Raw genomic sequence first — 6,066 nt, forward strand, 5'->3', positions numbered from 1 at the left:
TGAAGCCTTCAGCAGCGTTTTCATTATACGCGAAGAACATAATTAAAGAGTTCATAGTGTATAATGGAGCTCAGACACACCTTCTACCTGACTTAACATTATTTTCTTTTGGCAGCAATTTACTAAAGCCAGATTATAACTGTATATTGAGGAAGTAGCCATGAGTTATATCAACAAATTTCTGTAGAAATATGCAGCTGTTTTATGATCTGGGACAACTGATGGACTCTATATTACATACCGAAACAGCTGTTATTCATGCTAATAATTGCCAGCAGTTATGAGAGGAAAGAAACTATTCCTAAAGGGGACAGGAGTGTCTGACCTCTCAATCTTTACCATCTCAGCGTAAGCCAGAGCTTTGGTGGCTTTTTACAAGCACAAGTATCTTCTGTACCATATGTTTATTGCTGTGATTTTTTGTTATTCCCATAAAAAAAAAAAATCCCCACTCCCTTCAGACAGTAATACTGTATTTTTTGTATAATCACATCAACTGGCATTGCTTTAAGCGGCGCTAGTGTGTCACTCTGGCAAAAACTGTGTTTGATGTTTTATCTTTATTTACATGTTGACCATGTAATTGCTAGATAAATGTCTTTTGAATTTACATTGTTTTGGTGGGAAAAATAATGTCTCAGGCACTGACTTTAAAAAGCTTTCAAACGTCTGTTGTGTAACAAAATGAAAAGATGCTAATGAGGTACTTGTAGTGACTTTTTTATGTGCTCTTGATTGCTATTTCTAGGGCACAAATGCATAAATGTTTGCTCATTACTGTTCTGGGAAAGGGATGAAATCCATTGACAAAGCAGTGAAATGTGGGGTTTTCTCTTGCAGCCAGCTGACTGCCTATATGAAATTTTGAACTGTGAAGTGCAAGGCCACTGGTGGCTTTAAATAAGCAATAAACAGCCTACATATTGGGGTGATCGAACTACAAGTGTTTGTAATTATTCCCTCCATCTAGGACAGGGGTCTCAAACTCAAATTACCCGGGGGCCGCTGGAGGCAGTATCAAAATGACCAAAAAAAACCAACACAAAATTACAAAAAAAATACACAAAATGACAGAAAAAAACCCAAAATTACTTAAAAAAACACAAAATGACTGAAAAAACACTAAATTACTTTTCAAAGACACAAAATGACCCCAAAATAAACTAAATTACTAAGAAAAGACACAAAATTATTAGAAAAAGACACAAAATTTCTAGAAAAAAAAGACAGAAAATTACTAAAAAAAAGACAGAAAATTACATTACATAACATTTCCACTTTTTCCGGTAAAAACTGCAGATAATAAACGGACTTTCCACACACAACACGGTAAAGTGCCATTCATATAAAACTCATTGATATGAAACATTAAACTTTCATATCAAGGTGAGGGCCACAAAATTTTGTCACGAGGGCCACAATTGGCCTGCGGGCCGCGACTTTGAGACCCCTGATCTAGGAGGTTATGTTTTAGCTTCAGTGTCTCTTTGTCAGCAAGACTATAGAAAACTAAAAGCCAAATTTTCATTCAACTTTGCCGAAGGGTGTAGCATAAGTCAAGACCACCCAATGGCCCTCATTTATCAAACGAGCATACGACAGAAAGTGAGCGTAAAGTGGGCGTACGATCATTTCTACTCAATGCTCGGCATTTATCAATCTGGACGTGAGCGGAGGGTACGATCAGATCTCAGTCTGCTCTCAGCTCGTGTACGCAAATTTGAGTCAACGTGAAGTCCACACGTCTGAGTCAGAGAAATGATCTTAGACTATAGTATTGATGACGATTATTGATGATTCATGGTTTTTTAATGGTGACAAACCAAAGCATGTTTAGGCTGCATCATTTATCATTAAAACATAATTTAAAATAAATACACCATACGACCGTGACATTCTTTATAGAAAAAACTAGCCAAGGATATTAAATGTTGTTGTCTTCTGCTATTTACCGTTATTATTATTATTATCATTATTATTATTATTATTACTATTATTATCCTGCTGGAGCGTCAGCGTCTCCTTCAGCAGCGGTTCTGACCCAATAGAAACATTTCCAATCAGCGCTGCCACACACACCTCTGACTGGGACAGAATTATTACTAAATGTAAAGAAGTAAATAATATCTCTCCATCATCATCATAATAATAATAATAATATTTGGATATTATATAGATTATTGTGCTTTATATATCAGGATGTATAAATGAAATATTCCAACCTTACCAGGAGTTTAATGCTCCACTGCTACTCTGCTGACAGCACCACTGACTTCCTTCCTTTTCACTTTTTATGCTGCCAAACTAAACCAGTTTGTTGTGTTGCAGCTGTTGGTTTCACTTTCTGACTCTGAGAAATTCCTCTTCTTTTGGATTAAAACTTACTTTAAAACAATGTTTACCTCCTTCAACCAAAAAGCTGTGAAAACTTTGTGCTCTAAATGTAAAATATTCACTGAGCTTGTTTGAGTTTATAACTATAAATACTTTTATTTCATAAACCTCCGTCGCTTCGTATTTCTGTAAAATGTCTATTTCCTCTTGTGCACTTTGCTAATAAAGCGACTTTAGGGAGGAAAAATCCTCTTTTTGGCGTCCTTCGGTGTCGTAAACTCTGAATCAGGTATAGCCGATCATTTTTACGATGTGATTGGAGAGATATGAATGTTTTATAAATCCCACGTGAACCCTGTCGTAAGACGAAATATACGATCATATCTGCGCTCATTTCTATGCTCCATTGATAAATTAGGGCCTCAGAAAATTAGAATGTTTTAAAGTAAGTTTTAATCCCAAAAGAAGAGGAATTTCTCAGAGGCAGAAAGTGAAATGCTGACGACAGAAAAAAATGGTTTTTGTTTGGCAGCATAAAAAGTGAAAAGGAAGGAAGTCAGTGGTGCTGTCAGCAGAGTAGCAGTGGAGCATTAAACTCCTGGTGAGGTTGGAATATTTCATTTATACACCCTGATATATAAAGCCTAACAGCCTATATAATATCCAAATATTATGTAGGCTATATAATATTATTATTATGATGGAAATATATTATTCACCTCTTTACATGTAGTAATAATTCTGTCCCAGAGACGCTGAAACGCCAGTTAACGGTAAATAACAGAAGACTACAACATTTAACAGCGTCCGCTAGTATTCTGATAAAAGAACTGTATTTATTTTTAATGATGTTTTAATGATAAATGATGTAGTCTAAACATGCTTTGGTTTGTCACCATTAAAAAACAAAACACCACAGAGTTTTATTAGCTCCAGGCATCGATACAATAGTCTAAGATCAATTCTCGGACTCAGATGTGTGGATTTCACGTTGACTCAAATTTGCGTACACCAGCTGAGAGCAGACGTGAGATCTGATCGTACCCTCCGCTCATGTCCAGATTGATAAATGCCGAGCATTGAGTAGAAATGATCGTACGCCCACTTTACGCTCACTTTCTGTCGTACGCTCGTTTGAAAAATGAGGGTTTTGTGTTTTCATTATCTCTAAGCCATAATCATCAAAATTACAAGAAATACAGGCTTGAAAATTTTCACTCTGTGTGATGAATCTATATAATATACGAGTTTCACTTTCTGAAATAATTGACAAAAAATACTGAACTTTTTCACAATATTCTAATTTTTTTGCGATGTACCTGTAAGTTGTTTTTTTGTTGTTGTTGAAATAAGACTGAGATCTGATCGTACCCTCCGCTCATGTCCAGATTGATAAATGCCGAGCATTAGAAATGATCGTACGCCCACTTTACGCTCACTTTCTGTCGTACACTCGTTTGAAAAATGAGGGTTTTGTGTTTTCATTATCTCTAAACCATAATCATCAAAATTACAAGAAATACAGGCACTCTGTATGATGAATTTATATAATATACGAGTTTCACTTTCTCAAATAATTGACAAAAAATACTGAACTTTTTCACAATATTCTAATTTTTTCAGATGTACCTGTAAGTTGTTTTTTTGTTGTTGTTGAAATAAGACTGAGATCTGATCGTACCCTCCGCTCATGTCCAGATTGATAAATGCCGAGCATTGAGTAGAAATGATCGTACGCCCACTTTACGCTCACTTTCTGTCGTACACTCGTTTGAAAAATGAGGGTTTTGTGTTTTCATTCTCTCTAAGCCATAATCATCAAAATTACAAGAAATACAGGCTTGAAATATTTCACTCTGTGTGATGAATCTATATAATATACGAGTTTCACTTTCTGAAACAATTGACAAAAAATACTGAACTTTTCTAGCCTGGGTATACCCAGACTGCCTTGCGCGCTCGAATTTGATTTCGAACCTCCAGCCAGTCTGGAAACGAGGCGATTATCTTAGCCCTGTTTTAGGGATCCAATCACAGAGCGGGGAGGGACGGTGAGACGATGACGCGTACTACTCGGCACTTAGAAGCTTTCCGGATCCAACATGGCTGCTGCAGACGCGAAACTCTCTTTAGCTGTAGATGGTGTTTTAAATAGTTTAGAGCGAAAGTTGAAAGGCGAAAGGTCTCTCAGCGGCTCCGCTGTCCCCCGGCTCGGAGCCAGATCACCGGTAGCGGGGCTATTAGCGCCGCACGGGCGGTTTCTGCGGCTCGTTGCGCCGAGCCGGCGAGACCGCCGGTCACCGCCGGTGATCTGGCTCCGAGCCGGGGGACAGCGGAGCCCCCAGAGACCCGCAGCAGCTTGTTTATTGCCCATAAAATCAGTGGATGTGTGTGGCTGAATGACATGAGGGGGAATAAAGCGTGAAAATAAATAATCTTGCAGAAAGCGAGAACTGGAGAAGCAAAGCAGCAGCAACACTCTCTCACAGACACACACACAACAAACATCCATTTCTGTTGCTCTACTACGTCATCTGGTATAACTGATCTGATTGGCTAAGAGCTACCTACAGACGCTTTGATAGACATTCTAAGCGTCCAATAAACGGCTCCGGAGGATCGTAAACCACACCTCCTCTACGGAGAAAAGCATTGTAGGTGTCCAGACCTAATCTCCAATGAGATTTGGTCTGGTGTTAGCCAGGCTAGAACTTTTCCACAATATTCTAATTTTTTGAGATGTACCTGTAAGTTGTTTTTTTGTTGTTGTTGAAATAAGACTGAGATCTGATCGTACCCTCCTCTCATGTCCAGATTGATAAATACCGAGCATTGAGTAGAAATGATCGTACGCCCACTTTACGCTCACTTTCTGTCGTACGCTCGTTTGAAAAATGAGGGTTTTGTGTTTTCATTATCTCTAAGCCATAACCATCAAAATTACAAGAAATGCAGGCTTGAAATATTTCACTCTGTGTAATGAATCTATATAATATACGAGTTTCACTTTCTGAAATAACTGACAAAAAATACAGAACTTTTTCACGATATTCAAATTTTTTGAGATGTACCTGTAAGTTGTTTTTTTGTTGTTGTTGAAATAAGACTGAGATCTGATCGTACCCTCCGCTCATGTCCAGATTGATAAATGCCGAGCATTGAGTAGAAATGATCGTACGCCCACTTTACGCTCACTTTCTGTCGTACACTCGTTTGAAAAATGAGGGTTTTGTGTTTTCATTATCTCTAAGCCATAATCATCAAAATTACAAGAAATACAGGCACTCTGTATGATGAATTTATATAATATACGAGTTTCACTTTCTGAAATAATTGACAAAAAATACTGAACTTTTTCACGATATTCTAATTTTTTGAGATGTACCTGTAAGTTGTTTTTTTTTTGTTGTTGAAATAAGACTGAGATCTGATCGTACCCTCCGCTCATGTCCAGATTGATAAATGCCGAGCATTGAGTAGAAATGATCGTACGCCCACTTTACGCTCACTTTCTGTCGTACGCTCGTTTGAAAAATTAGGGTTTTGTGTTTTCATTATCTCTAAGCCATAATCATAAAAATTCCAAGAAATACAGGCACTCTGTATGATGAATTTATATAATATACGAGTTTCACTTTCTGAAATAATTGACAAAAAATACTGAACTTCTTCACAATATTCAAATTTTTTGAGATGTACCTGTAAGTTGTTTTTTTGTTGTTGTTGAAATAA

The sequence above is a fragment of the Centropristis striata genome, chromosome 18, assembly GCF_030273125.1.
Source record: "Centropristis striata isolate RG_2023a ecotype Rhode Island chromosome 18, C.striata_1.0, whole genome shotgun sequence".
Taxonomy (NCBI): domain Eukaryota; kingdom Metazoa; phylum Chordata; class Actinopteri; order Perciformes; family Serranidae; genus Centropristis; species Centropristis striata.